The 14,729-nt window shown below is 36.0% G+C and overlaps 1 protein-coding gene across 8 annotated transcripts in view; it reads right to left on the reverse strand.

Annotated features, from left to right (window-relative positions):
• CADPS2 (calcium dependent secretion activator 2) overlaps window positions 1-14,729 on the reverse strand; it is a 560,307-nt gene that overhangs the window by 136,020 nt on the left and 409,558 nt on the right. The gene's annotated exons all lie outside the window — the stretch shown is intronic.

The following is a 14,729-nucleotide window of genomic DNA, read 5'->3' on the forward strand; positions in this document are numbered from 1 at the left end:
ACTCTGCATATTGCCTGGTATACAGTGCTTAGCAAGCTTATGGGTTGAATAAAGACACCAGGGTTAACACTGTATAGCGAAGTATAGTTAAATTAATGAGACATTAAATTAAATTAATTTGGTTAAATTTATTTTAAATGTTCCCCCACCCCATCTCCAACTCATCAGGTAAGTTTGTCCTGGAAATCTGGTGGTTTGTTGTAAAAGATTATTTCACAAGCAATGCATGGGCAAATAACAAAGTTCATGGCGCTTTTGAGTTTCTTACAGGCTTCTTTTCACCTGCCTCTGCTATGAGGAATGCATGACATTTTAGCTTCCTCTAGGGAAAGTGAGAAGGGGAGAGACACCTAAAGGGTGGTATTTCTGAATTGTCAATTCTGCCTGCAGCACAGCAGGTAAAAGTCACTTTGCACTTCGTGTATTTCCCACCAATATCCATTTGTGAACAGAATGGAAAGGAGAAGATGTCACAGCACGAGAATAAGAAATGACGAAAGATGATGAGGAAGAAAACAACAATCCCTTCTTTTTTGTTTCCTAACCTATACTACCTCCTATTGTTTGAATCAAATGATGCATCATTTGGATGGTCACATATTACACACTCAGTGCCCTTTTACTTCCCCTCTAATTTTAAATATCCAGAAGAAGAAACTGTGTCTTTATATGATCAATGAGATATAAGAAACAGATTTTCTATGAGAAAATATTTTAAAGGATGAGATTCTGAAATATGTTCTTATCTTTTTACAAACACTCCCTCCTTCCTTGTCTGGATTTTGCACTGCATTCTAATTTCCTTGGATGTTTATTTACAAAAGGCTAGATACCACTATGGTGAAAGCAATCATCTGACTCTATGAAGATGGAAGATCGTATTACCTCATTTTTGTGTTAGGGTGGTGATGAATAGACCAAGGACCAAAACGTGCTTGATAACTGGCCTCTCCTGGGACCAAACAAACAAATAAGAAAACTTTCTCGGACTATTCTAAACTGAAATAACTGCTATACATAATTCTAGAATTCAAGAGAAAGAAATACCAAGAGCAATTTAAAGTAAAGAGAATTAAGGTTGCTATAGAGGTTCTCTCATATAAATATCACCCTCTGCCCTATACCTAATATTTTTAAAAAACAACATACATTGTGACTAAAGGACTTCATAGATATCATACTGTGAGAAGAGAAATTTGGAAAAATAAAGACCAAAATGAAAATTTCCTATAAATATGCCAACCAGAAATAACTGAAATATTATTTAAAAAATATAATTACAATTTATTTCTCTAAATATAGATGTATTATACATTCTGATTCATAATTTGATTGTTTTAAAGAATGGTAAACTTTAAAAATATAATTTAAAAATTCTAATTTATAATGAAATAATATTTCAATATATGGATGTGCTATAATTTACTAATCCAATTATCCATTATTTAGAAATGTAGGCATTTTTCTTCCATTTTTTGCTATCATAGATAGTGCTTAAATATTTAATTAATCTTATAATGTATATGTTTAACTCATATCCAAATGTTTTCTTAGGATAAATTCCTAAAGGTATATTGCTAGCTTAAATGCTTATTTTCGGGTATTCGATACATATTGCAAAGCTGGTTTTTTAGAAAGCACTTATCAGCTTACACTCTGACCTGCAGTGCATGAAATTATTAATTTCCCTGCAACCTCACCAACTGTAGTGTTTATCATTCGTTACAATCATTTCCAATTTTATACACTAAAAGGGGATCTGTTTTACTATATTAATTTCTATGATGGAAAATGATGCTATCTTGCTGGTTATGTAGGGCCTTTATCATGTGCCATAAAAATAATTGCAGTTGATTAATTTAAAAACATTTAATTTTAAACTTACTTAAGAAGGTCCATAATATATCACCTACAAAATTTGTAAACAGATGGTGCAATGTCATTCACTTATTTACTCAATCAATATTTATGGACCACTTGGTCAGGTCATGGGATACAATGTAAGCACAACAGAAATGGTTTCTGCCCCAATAGAGTTTATAGTAGGAAAATGTATACAAAATAAAAATTAGACAATAAGTATACAATTACATTTAAGAAGGGCAAAAGTATAAAGATCTGATCTAGTTTGGAATGTCAGAGAAGGATTCAGTTTAGAAATGATATTTAACCTGAAATGTGATGAATGAGCAGCAGTTATTTAGGTGAAACCTGAAGCAGAAGGCAGTTTGAGGAGGGGCCCAGGATGTTCTCCATAAAGATGTCCAAATAATGTTTTAAATGCAAATTTTCATGTGACTTCTGCTTCCAGTATGGTGAACTAACTTGATACTCCCCAAATCCTTATTCACTACGAAACACCTAAGTACTGCATAAGCCACAACAATTATATGTTAAATGTTGTCCAGCTCTTACAATAAAGTAAAATAATTCTCCCAAGGGTGGGATAACAAAAGAAATGAATCTGATGAAAGCAGAGAAGGGGCAAATACGAACAACATGACTGCCTTGGTGGTAAATATCAATAATGAGAAAGCTTTACAGCTGTGTCCAAGGGAATGGATCACTGGGTCACAGACCTAATTTGGAATGCTAAGCCTGAGATGCCTGCATAAAAATGGGACCCTTGAATGGGTGATAGTATCAGTGAATGGACAGTGCACTCCCTAACATCAAGGAAGAACAAGAACAAGTCCTCTTTAGAGGGAAGCATTCTGAGCCCAGGCCTGATAAGAATTCCCACAGATTAATCTCAAGTATAAATGATTATTACAAAAAAATGCTAGTTGCATTAAAAAAAAAAATAAACAAGTGACCATGGCAAAAATGTCACCCGAAACAATAGAAAATTCAGTTATTTGAAAGATAATATGAAATAATTATAAAAGATCTAAGGAAACAAAAAATGGAATCAAACCAAGAAAGGAAAAAGAGATATTCAGAAGTAATCAAGCAGAGTTCAAAAAGAATCAGAATTTCCAGGACTAAAGAATTTGTTAATTGAAATTAACAAATCAATAAGTGGGTGAAACAGTAGATGTCGCAGCTGAAGAGAGAACTGAAGTAAAGGTTGGCAAACTGTGGCCCATCACCTGCTTTTGTCCATATAATTTTGTTGGGACAAGCCACACTCATTCATTTATATATTGTCCATGACTGCTTCTGCACAGCAATGGCAGAGTTGTATAGTTGTAACAGAGACTATATGGTCAAAAATAGTTACAAGATTTTGTATAGTTACAAAGCCCGAAATAGTTGCCATGTTTACTGTAGAGCCCTTCACAATATTCTCCAACTCCTCAACTAGAATACAGAATTAAAAACATTACACAGGATGTAGCTGGAAAAATATGTAGATAGAATACATGTTAAAGACATTAAAAGAGATAGAAGATAAAATGCCTAGTACATGGGTAATTGGAGTTTCAAATGAGAAGAAAAAGATTGTAGAAGAGACGATATTTAAAGAGATAATGCTATTCCAGAACTGATGACAAATATAAATCTTTATATTCCAATCAGGGTAAATAAAAAGAAATGCACACTTATATGATATCATGGCAGGTAGATCAGAAATTCATATATGTCCCAATCACAATAAATTAAAATAAATCCATACAAAGAAACCTTATACTGTACTCACAAAAGAACGAAACAATCTTTTTAGAAAAAATCATCCAGAGGAAAAAGAGGAATCATCCTTAAAAGACTAGCATTTGTACTGCCAAGAACCTTTTTTGTTGTTGTTTTTTTTTTTTGTTTTTTTGTTTTTTTTTTTTTAAGATGGAGTCTCGCTCTGTCACCAGGCTGGAGTGTAGTGGCGCCATCTCGGCTCACTGCAACCTCCGCCTCCCAGGATCCAGCGATTCTCCTGCCTCAGCCTCCTGAGTAGCTGGGACTACAGGTGCACGGCACCATGCCTGACTAAGTTTTGTATTTTTTAGTAGAGATGGGGTTTCACCATATTGGCCAGGCTGGTCTCAATCTCCTGACCTGGTGATCTGCCCGCCTCGGCCCCCCAAAGTTCTAGGATTACAAGTGTGAGCCACCGCACCCAGCCTGCCAAGAGCCTTCGTAATGACAACAAAGAAAATCAGAAGAAAATGAATATCTTCAAAGTTCTAAGAGAAAATAACCGTCAACCTAGCGCTGTATAACTAGCAAACCTTTCTTTGAAAAATTAGGATGAAACAAAAGAAATTCCCGATAACAATTCACAGTGTATCGGAGACCATTTATAGGAAAGTCCAAAGAACATTCTTCAGAAAAAAGGAAAATTGTTTCTAAGTCTAAGCAAGTACTGAATACAAAATAATATTTATAAGTTTTGGGAAAAAAGGATATAACTAAAATACCACACAATTTAAGCATGTAAGCCAGAAAGAGGGTGACTGGAGGGTAATATTCTAAGGACTCTGAACTACCCAGGAGGAGAAATTTGCTGATTTGAGCAAGACTTTAAAATTTCAGCAACATGCCTGGTAAATCTCAAATGCAATTGTTGGAAAATATTAACTGTTAAGAGAGAAAAAAAATAGAATTAAAGAAAATAACTTCAATTAAACATAAAGTATACCAATAAAAAGGAAACAAAAAGTTTATAGAACATGAGCCAAAAAAGAAAGCCTAAAATAAAATGGTAGAAATGGATTTACTTTTATTAATATGTGATTTACTTTTCTCAATTACATGATAAATGTAAGTGGAACAAACTAATTAAAAGTCAGAAAAAGTCATATTGAAAAATCAAAATCTAATTTACTATTTATAAAACACTAAAATACGGCTGGGCACGGTGGCTCACGCCTGTAATCCCAGCACTTTGGGAGGCCGAGGCGGGCGAATCGTCTGAGGTCTGGAGTTCGAGACTAGCCAGACCAACATGGAGAAACTCCGTTTCTACCAAAAATACAAAATTAGCCGGGTGTGGTGGCGCATGCCTGTAATACCAGCTACTACAGAGGACGAGGCAGGATAATGGCTTGAACCTGGGAGGCGGAGGTTGCTGTGAGCCGAGATCACACCATTGTACTTCAGCCTGGGCAACAAGCGAAACTCTGTCTCCAGGAAAAAAACAAACAAACAAACAAACAAACAGAAAAAATAAAAAAACACTAAAATTCAAGAATATAGAAAGGCTAACCATGTGAACAAACATATATCAGACAAATACTCATCAAAAGAAAGCTACATTAATAATCACCTACATATCATGCAAAAATCATTATTAGTTATGGTGACCATCACCAAATGATGATAATAATGTCCATCTACCAGGAATACCTAACAATCTTAAGCTTGAATACAGAACAGCCTTGGGCCAGACACAGTGGCTTATACCTGTAATCCCAGCAAGTTGGGAGGCTAAGGAAGAAGATCACTTGAGCCCAGGAATTTGAGACCAACCTGGGTGACAGAATGAGATCTTATCCTAACAAAAAGCAACCCCTCAAAAACCAGCTTAAAAATATACAAAGTAAAAATTTATAGAAATAGAAAGTAAAAACCACCATGACAGTTGTAGATCACCACCCAACTTGGTCATAACCCCACAGATCAAACAGGCAACAATTAGCAAGACTTTAGAAGATCTTAACCACACAAATCCTGTTTGCACTGCCTAAAGAATACATACATTTTTTTTCATGTGACAGAAAACATTTATAATGTTTGACACATATTTGGCCACAAAGGAAATCTCAACACATTATAAAGAATTGGTATCATACAGATCACATTCTCTGATCACAAAGGAATAGGTAAGAAATCAGTTCTCAAGAAAATAACCAAAAAAGTTTCATATTCTTAGATTTTTTTGTTTGTTTGTTTTTTGAGACGGAGTCTCACGCTCCAGGCTGAAGTGTAGTGGCCGCGATCTCGGCTCACCGCAAGCTCTGCCTCCTGGGTTCACGCCATTCTCCTGCCCCAGCCTCCCGAGATATTTTAAAACATACTTATAAATAACTTTGTGTCAAAAAATTATGAAAAGTTAAAATTACTTAGAATGAATTTTAATTAAATAGTACATAAGACATTTCTATATGTAGTAAAAACAGAATTTAGTGGGGGAAGTTACAGCCCTAAACTCTAAGAAAAGAAGAAAAGCTGACAAGTAGTGAGTTACACATCTAACCTAAGAAGTTAGGAAAGATGGCATAACCTAAAGAGGGCGGGAGACAAAGCTGCTTTCCTATTGATCTATGGAAAACAGTGTTTTGACTGGAAACTGAAAGGTTTTGTAGACAAGTACTATAGCCTAGTTGGCAAATTCCAAAACTGCTTTGCAAGAAGGTCAGGGGTTGAACAATTTTGTAAATGGATGGTGGAAGTAAGATTTCTCACTGTTGAAAAGATGAGTTAAAGATAAGGAAGAAAAGCATGCTGAAATGAATGTTGATGTCCTAGATTCCAGTTGGAGACGTCAGTATGAACTCATGGATTAGTATACATCATATATCACCTAGCCCTGTCCAACTGAGAGGGCCTGGAAGCCATGATTTTTCCAGCAGAAATAAGCACACATGTCACCTAGATCTTGGTTTCTAAATACCATTCCCTAAAAAACAAACAAACAAACAAACAACAACAATAACAAAACCAGAGCTCCCTGGAGAACTGATTAATTCTTGGGCTAGAGTAGGGAAAATAAAAGATGAGCTTACAGCATGTCAGATTACCAGAAACTAAGAAAGTGCTCAAAGACGAAATGAGTGGGGCATATCAAAGGGAGCCAGTATAAAAGAGCTTTCAATGGCTACAGCAGGAATAATCTGAGCAACAAAGTAATTTAGATATATTAGATTGAACCCAAGGTATAAAGCAACTGCACATGAATCTATAAGAGATGAACAAATGATTAAATAAATAAATAAATTGGAAAGAAGAGACATATATTCCTTACAGAAGAATTCTGAATAATGTATGCCCATAGTTCTCCTTCTAGGAGGTGGGGTTTATTTCCTGTCTCCTCTTCAGTGTGTATTGAACTTAGCTATTTTCTTCAAAATAGAGTATGAAAAAAATAAAAATGACATCTTTACAATAGAGAAATGTGACAAATACTACCAGGATGTCAGGTGGACATTATGTACTCCCTGATAGAATGTGATGAGAAGGGTATTTCATCTCTTTATAAAAACCCATAATCTCAGGCTAATCATGAAAATGTCAGACAAACCCAAATTGAGAGACATTTGATAAAACACTTGACTAGTACTCCTCAAAACTGTCAAGGTCATGAAAAACAAACAAAAAACCCCTAAGAAACTGTTACAGTCATGACAATTAAGTGCAACTTGGTATCCTGAATTGAATCTTGGAGTAGAAAAAAAGGACATTAATTTAAAATCTGGTGAAATCTGAATAAGGACTGGTATTCAGTTAATACTAGTGTGCCAATGTTAATTTCTTAGTTTTGACAAATGTATGACATTAACATTAAGGGAAATGGAAATATGTACTGTCTTAGTAACTTTTCTGTAATCTAAAATTATTGTAAAATAAAAAGTATACCTAAAAAAGAAACAATACAGTTCAACAAAGCCAAAAGTTGCTCCTTTGAAAAGACCAATAAACTTGATGGATTAAGAGAAGAAAAAGAGAGAAGGTAAGAATGAACAATATTGGACTGAGGAAGGGAAGAATTGTAGATCAAGCAAAAAATATAAAGAAAACAACTTGAATAACTTAGTATCAATACTTTTAATAACTTAAATGAAATCTACCATTTCCCAGAAAATCATAACTTGCCCAAACTCACTCAAGAATGAATAGAAAGCCTGAGAATTTCTGTAGCTACAACATAAACCACAACAGTTAAAAATCTTTCCAAAAATAAATCCCCAAGCCCAGATGGTTTAAAACAGGGGTCCCCAACACCCAAGCTGTGGACTGGTACCAGTACATGGCCTGTTTGGAATTGGGCCACACAGCAGAAGGTGAGCGGCAGGCAAGTGAGTACTGCCTGACTTCCACGTCCTGTCAGATCAGGGTCGGCATTATATTCTCATAGGAACCTGAACCCTATTGTGAACCGTGCAGACAAGTTATGCGCTCCTTATGAGAATCTAAGTAATGCTTGATGATCTGAGGTGAACAGTTTCATCCCCAAACCATCCCCCACCCTACCGCTCTACCCATTCCGTGGAAAAATTGTCTTCTATGAAACCGGTCACTGGTGCCAAAAAGGTTGGGGACCGCTGGTTTAAAAGATGAGTTATTGAATGAGATCACTTGGACACAGGAAGGGGAACATCACACACCGGGGCCTATTGTGGGGAGGGGACAGGTGGGAAGGATAGCAGTAGGAGATATACCTAATATAAATGACGAGTTAATGGGTACACCAACATGGCACATGTATATATACGTAACAAGCCTGCACGTTGTGCACATGTACCCTAGAACTTAAAGTATAATAATAAAAAAATTAATTTAAAATTTAAAAAAAGATCATTTAAATTTTAAAGAGTTTTAATTGAGGAAATTTTTCATTGTATAATTAGTTCAACCTTCTCAAAATTTAGGTAGCAATGTTTTTGATATAGATGGATTCTTTGTTGCCTGTGAACATTAATATTTATAAAGAGTATACCATGGTAAGAATGAGTGAATAGGCTGTAAAGGATCTTCCACAAACTTGCTTACTATCAAGATGTTCAGCAAAACACCCAGGGAGTTTATGTGGAAAATCAGTCCAATTCTTCCTGTCTCTCTTTAGTGAAATTAAGTGGTCTTCCTAAAATGCTTAACATGTGCCTTACATGTTTTTTAGTTTTCATCCTGGGCAGTGTTCCAAGTATTATTGCATACCTAAATGCCAAAGGTTCTTACGGTTTTAACAAAGAGAATGTTCATATGGTAAGACTTTATTAATTAGGATGACTGGGAAGGAATCATCTGGGTGTAGTATGCATACATTATCACGTATTTTCAAGCAAGATGAGTTCAGATACTTAAAAGTGCTACCTAGAAGTTTCAATGTCAAGTTTTGATCAACTTTGTTTTGGAATTAACTTTTTAAGGCAGTAGTGTAAGTAGATTATATTGCTTAAAGCTCATTTCATGTTTTAATTATGTTAATATATTTTAGTGAGTCTTACAGAATATTTGGATACAGTTTATTTTCTTAAACAGATAGACGGCCTTAATTATGAGGTAGCATGTGTTAATACCCTTACATTCTTGTTTTCCTTTTTTATTATAAAGATAAACTTCAGTCTACATTCATTTAGAATAAAACAGACTCTGATTTAGTGATTTATAAAAAACAATAAATAAATAAAGGATGAGTTATTGGTAAACTACAAAAAGCCATTCAAGTCTTATACAGAGCAAGTGGGAAAGCTCCCCAGTTCATTTTATGTGGCTACAATAACCTAGATACCCAATCCTGATAAAACCAGTATGAGAAAGTAAAATAACAAGCCAATTTTGTACATAAACATAGATCTACAAATATCAAACTGGAATGGCAATAGTAGCGGTAAATGGCACCTATGTACATATAGAGCGTTCTTTGTTTGATTGTTTCTACATACAGCATTACATACTGTTTTCGAAAAACTTACTCTGTTAAAAATGATAAGAAGATCCAACTCAAGACCCAAAAACTTTGTCCCACACCTAATTATTGACAAGAAGAAGGCTCTAAAGGTATGAAGTTTAAGAAAAGCTATGTTAAGGTGTAGCCCTTGTTTCTGTTCATGCTTAACCTGATATAGTCTAACATATACTACAAAATTTCCTTTGTCTTGTCTCTTCCTCAGACCTCCAGTAGGCTGTTTTATTTAATATCTCAGAAAGATCGAGGCGTTGCGGAGTTTGAATGGAAGGTGTGGAAGGAAATCAGAGGAAATTAATTAGGTGACCTTAGCAACTATTTCCCAAATTGCGGTTTGTCTACATACTTATCCCGGATGACCAGGTTCTGGGCTCCTGCTTTACACTCTCTTTGCCACTCCACTCTGGGGCCCACAATGTTTTTCAGCAACATCGGGGAGGTAGGCAGGGAGGCCCCAGAACTTCAGCATGGCTTTTCCCCATGACCACGGATAGTAGATGAGGTGAGGTACTGAATCAGGGCTCTTCCATTCTCATCCTCCTGATTGAAACCTATTTGTGGTATGTTGTCATAACAAAATTCACCTGAGCACTGCAGTGTTTCACAGAACAATCCCCAAAAGCTCATTTAACTAATACACAGCATTAAAAAAATTACTACATACTATTTAAGCAATATTTCATCATTTACAAAGTACTTACGGAAATTTATTTGACCTATTTAGGAACCATACTGAGTAGGTAGCATTAATTTTATTACTCACAAGGTACATAGGGAGAAACTGAGGCTCAGACAGATTAAAACCAATTGCTCAAAGTTAAGTAGTTCATCAGTAGAAGAGCCAGAAGCCTGTAATCCCAGCACTTTGGGAGGCCGAGACAGGCGGATCACGAGGTCAGGAGATCAAGACCATCCTGGCTAACATGGTGAAACCCCGTCTCTACTAAAAAATACAAAAAACTAGCCGGGCGTGGTGGTGGGCGCCTGTAGTCCCAGCTACACAGGAGGCTGAGGCAGGAGAATGGCGTGAACCCGGGAGGCGGAGCTTGCAGTGAGCTGAGATCCGGCCACTGCACTCTAGCCCGGGCGACAGAGCGAGACTCCGTCTCAAAAAAAAAAAAAAGAAGAGCCAGAACGGGAACACAGATGTTCTCATTCCTAACTCAGAGATATTTCCAACACACCGAGTCTTTCTCTTCCCCTTTTCTTTTTCTCTGGTTTTGTCTGTTTTGTTTTGTTCTGAAAGGCACAATTATCTTGCTTCAGTACTGAACTTGAGGTTGGGTGAGTATCGATATTGCTAGGAAAGTCTGCTTTAGGTAGATTTAGGGTTGATCTATAGTTTTTGATAAAATAAAAAAAATCCTCTAGTAATATTTGAAATATACTCCCCCAAACCCGTCCCTTCTGCCTTTGCACCTTTAGCACATGGCATAAAACCTGTCAGATCCGGTACATTACCTAAGGATAACCTTGCTTATGACCTTTCATCTGGTTGCTCACCTGCCCCAAAAGTAAGTCTCTCCATTTACAACGTGTGTGTCATGTATACTTAATTTCTATATAGTCACATATCCAAGACTTGAATTAAGTGAACACTTTTGATGATCCTATTTTATGCAATTATCTATGTTTTTTCTCAAAAAAATGAATCACTGTCTCTAAAATTACAGATGGGAAGTTTGAGGCATAATTTCTGAAGTGACAGTCAAGGGGAAAGGTTAGCATCTGTGAAGACAGAGGTATTATGATATGATGATTTGACTGATGCCCATTAAGGTTACTTACAACTTTGTGATATAATCTGGAATCCACAGAAAATTGAGATTATTTTATATATAAAACTACAGTCATGCTGTACTCTTGTGCCCTGTACTTGAAAGCAAGCACATCTGAGCTGTCCTTTGTCAGGCATGCAGCAGCTCTAAGACGGCCCTACAAAACTGTAGAGGAGTCAGTGAATACACTGTATGCCTTACATTAAATTGGGACATAAAAGCCATTTTGTGTTGCTGCTTCAGTTTCTCCACCCTCAGCCTGACTTACAAAACCAAGATGTATAACCATACATATCAACCTAGAACTTTGCCCTATGATGCATTGTCTCTGAAAGCCTCTTTTCTCCTTCCTGTCAGTCCTCAGCAGCACTATGGCTGAATGAGTGGTTGTGTTATTCAGAGATGTGTGTGGCTATCATCCTGCATGAGTGGGTCTGTTTCTGTCCTTGACTCACTTTTTCTTTCTTCCTTTCTTTTTCTCTCTCTTCCTCAGTCTTAGTACCAGCCAGACCTTTTCTGTTTAACTCTATTCTTTTATTTCTGAAACACTCAGAGTGCTATTCAGAGATGTATCTGTACAGAGAGAACACACCTAGAGAGCTCAACACTGTGCAATAGGATGTGCTCCCTGAAAAATTTCAAATCCAGACAGCACTGTTGTCCTTCACTTCAGTCAATAACAAAAGGAAATCTTTTCTCCTTTTGAATTGATGACAGAGGTAGTTCAGGTAATGAGCAAAACGACTCTCTGAATATGTGTCTTGACAGATGTAAAAATGATCATAAAATAAGACTATGGCAAACACTGTAGAAAAGTCAGACTTGACATTGACAGTATTTTTAAACAAAAGTCTGTATAAATATCAGATGCTACAGACATGGATAAGAGAAGCACATTCTCACAAGGGGAGGTTGCCAAAACCTGAATGTTCTATTAACAAAGAAATTAGAAGTATAATTATATACAAATTGAAATATTTCTATTTAGAATGAGGTACAATCCTAACTACATAGTTTTTAAATTTTTCTTCATCTCACAATTTACACCCTCTTGGGTTAAATGGCAAAGGAAAATATATTAGAATAGTAAGAGTAATTAATACTGATAGTATTTTATAATTATGTAGTACCTTCACATTAGTATTTGCCCCTTTTATGTATGATAACTGAGTTTCAGAAAGGTTAAGTGATTTGTTGAACATGGGTCAGTTTGCAAATTTCAGAGCTGGGATTCAAGTGAAGATCTTTTGCCTCTTTCTGGTCTTTCACTGTGGCAGCATAGTATTTCTGAATGACATCTGTTGGACTGTAAATGTCACAGGAAACCATAACTTTCAGCTTATCTTGGATAATTTCTATCCTAAATTGAGGTTCAAATTTCCCTCAACCCTATACTTCTTCCTTTCTTCTTCTTCTTAAGCTACATGACACCTCAACGCTGAATCAGACACTGATTGGAATTTTGATTCTAAAACACCACCAGAGATACCTGAATGTGTACATAGTTTAATCTTTGGGAAAGTGGATTTCATGTGCAATATTAAAGATAATATATGCATGAACATATAAACATACCTTGAATTACACACTACAGAGTATCATTATAAAGAAAACAATAGTTTTACAGAATAAAAGTAACTATGGCAACCAGTAGAGTCAAATCAGGCTGCCTCCCAGGCAGCAGCAGTAGCTCCTTGTTGCCTCAGTAACTTTCCATTACAATGTGTCTCAAACACATATATTTTGGGGGCACATTAGCTGAATTTCCCACTTTATGTTTCCAATTTAATTTTACCTTTCTGTGTGGATGAATAAAATATTCTGATTATACAATTTGCTTTGGGTTTGTCTGTTTCACTGAAACCTTCTCATCCTCTTGCATTTCAGAGGTCTGCCTAGTGCTGGAATTAACTCATTCAGACACTAAGAACTTTTTATCTGTACTTATCTCATTACCTTTGTCAGATATCCCTTAGTCAGAAGGAATTGAGACAGAGTCACGAGACAAGAGACAGTTTTAGTAAAACAGCTCCTCTCAAGTTAGCCACCCTGACTGAGACCTGTACCCCCACATTTTCTAAGTGCAGAAGGTTGAGTGTGAGATAGTGGGAAAAAAACTACTAAAATCAGTAACATCCTCCTAATTCCAAATCAAGGCTGGACTCCAAAATAAAGTGAAAATCTGAGTAGACTGTGAGACAAGGATCAATCTTATTTTATTGTAGGCTGAGAAATGGCAGCACTGGGGACTTCAGAGGACTTCAACAGATATTTATTGTGTACTTACAATATGCAACACACTGTTTTAGGTATGTGGAGGATAATATATAAATGAGAACTGATTTTTGCCTTTAAAATATGATCTAGTAGAACAGAAGCAAGTGTGTGTGTCTGTGTGTGTGTGTGCATGTACACAAAGGTAGCACGTAAGTATATATGACAAAGGTAACGAGATAAGTACGGATAAAGTTCTTAGTGTCTGAATGAGTTAATTGAAATATTCTAAGATGAGTTTTGTGATGTCTGACTTTTTAAAACTGGAAAAAAGAAAAACATGGAGAATAAACAGGTTTTCTGGGGTAAAATTTTGTGGAAATAAGAATGGGTAGATGCAACAGGATGGTAATGGGAAAATGATGCTATCACTTGGAATCTATTTTTAATTTAATAATCAAAAATCACTTAAGCTTTTTGAAAAAGAGTGTGGTAAAAGTTATTCTGTAATTTTTTTGACTGATTAGTAGAATACTATAGAAAGAAAAAGGTAATAAAGAGGTAAATTCAGATACATAGGCAAGAAAAAAATGAAGGCCAGAATTAGGATAAACAATGGAAATGTAAAAAAGAGAATGTTACGGGGCACTATGGGAAGAGAATATTGATGTTCACAAATTGGGGATAGGAGGGAAAAGAAAAAGATGAATAAAAAGTTAATGGGCCATTAATGGAAGAAATATTAACACAAATAATGAAGGCATTCATTCATTCATCAAATATGTACTGAGCAAGATTAAGAGAAGGGGAGTGATATTGACAGATTTTTATTTATTTTTTATTTTTATTTTTAGTTTTAGTTTTAAAGACAGAGCCTGTTCTGTTACCTAGGCTGGAGTGCAGTGGCACGATCTTGGCTCACTGCAACCTCTGCCTCCCGGGTTCAAGCGATTCTCATACCTCAACCTCCTGAGTAGCTGGGATTACAGACATGCACCACCAAGCCCAGCTATTTTTTTTTTTTTTTTTTAAATAGAGAAGAGGTTTCACTCAGTTGGCCAGGCTGGTCATGAACTCCTGGCCTCAGGTGATCCACCCTCCCTGGCGTCTCACAGTGCTAAGATTACAGGCGTAAGCCACCACGTGGAATGATATGGACAGATTTTTAAGCCCGG

The sequence above is a fragment of the Chlorocebus sabaeus genome, chromosome 21 (genome assembly GCF_047675955.1).
Source record: "Chlorocebus sabaeus isolate Y175 chromosome 21, mChlSab1.0.hap1, whole genome shotgun sequence".
In the NCBI taxonomy this organism is placed as follows: domain Eukaryota; kingdom Metazoa; phylum Chordata; class Mammalia; order Primates; family Cercopithecidae; genus Chlorocebus; species Chlorocebus sabaeus.